A 785-nucleotide genomic window follows, 5' to 3' on the forward strand; every position below is an offset into this window, starting at 1 on the left:
AAAGCCCCTGAGAACGTTGTATGAATATTCACAGGTAATTTCATTCTTTTTGGGAGGGGGGATCATTTTTAATATTATTATTGTCTCATTATCACAGCTGAAAAGCATGGAGGGAATTCATTATGTCGACAGCAGTGTATCAGTGGAAGTACAGTTAAGTTTTTGTTTTTGGGTTTCATGTTTTCAACTCATTTTGGCATAGGAGTTAATTCATGTGGTTTCTTTCAAAGAATCTCCTTTATATATACTACTGCCCTGTAAATTTTAATTAATATACTTGATAAATATTAAAGTTTGTAATCTGAGTTGGATAATATTTTCAAGAAGCGTATGAAGTACTTTTATATTTCATTGACTTGTTTTCTCTGGTTACATCAAACAGGAAAGAGACGTTCTACTCCCTGGAGGTTGAGACTGGAATGAGAAGTGCTGAAGAAAAGGGTCGAATGGAGGTCTGAGGACTAAGAGGTTGAGGCCCGTGGAAAATGGATCAGAGATCAGGTATGTTTCGCTTTTCAGAGCATGATCTGGGTGACTGTTTTATTTTTTTCCGAATGTAAATCTTTAAGTTTTATTGGAACTCGGAGATATATGAGTGAGGAAATGTTTTCTTTTGCTATGAGAATATAATCAGTCGGAAGATGTTAGGAATTCTTCTGAAGTTAATTTGAGACAGCCTGGAAATAGCTGCTCCAACAAGAAATGGTGAAAATCATTCATACTTGTTGGGAGGATTTCTTAAGTTACATGTACTTTGTGTTGCAGTTTTCGCCGGCAGTCGAAAT

The 785-nt window shown here is 35.8% G+C and overlaps 1 long non-coding RNA gene across 1 annotated transcript; it reads left to right on the forward strand.

The window, feature by feature from the left end:
* On the forward strand, positions 1–785 carry LOC111875218. The gene is made up of 3 exons (XR_002844692.1): positions 1–34; positions 383–501; positions 766–785. It is a non-coding gene; the product is annotated as an uncharacterized LOC111875218 (long non-coding RNA).

The sequence above is a fragment of the Cryptotermes secundus genome, unplaced genomic scaffold (genome assembly GCF_002891405.2).
Source record: "Cryptotermes secundus unplaced genomic scaffold, Csec_1.0 scaffold10955, whole genome shotgun sequence".
Taxonomy (NCBI): domain Eukaryota; kingdom Metazoa; phylum Arthropoda; class Insecta; order Blattodea; family Kalotermitidae; genus Cryptotermes; species Cryptotermes secundus.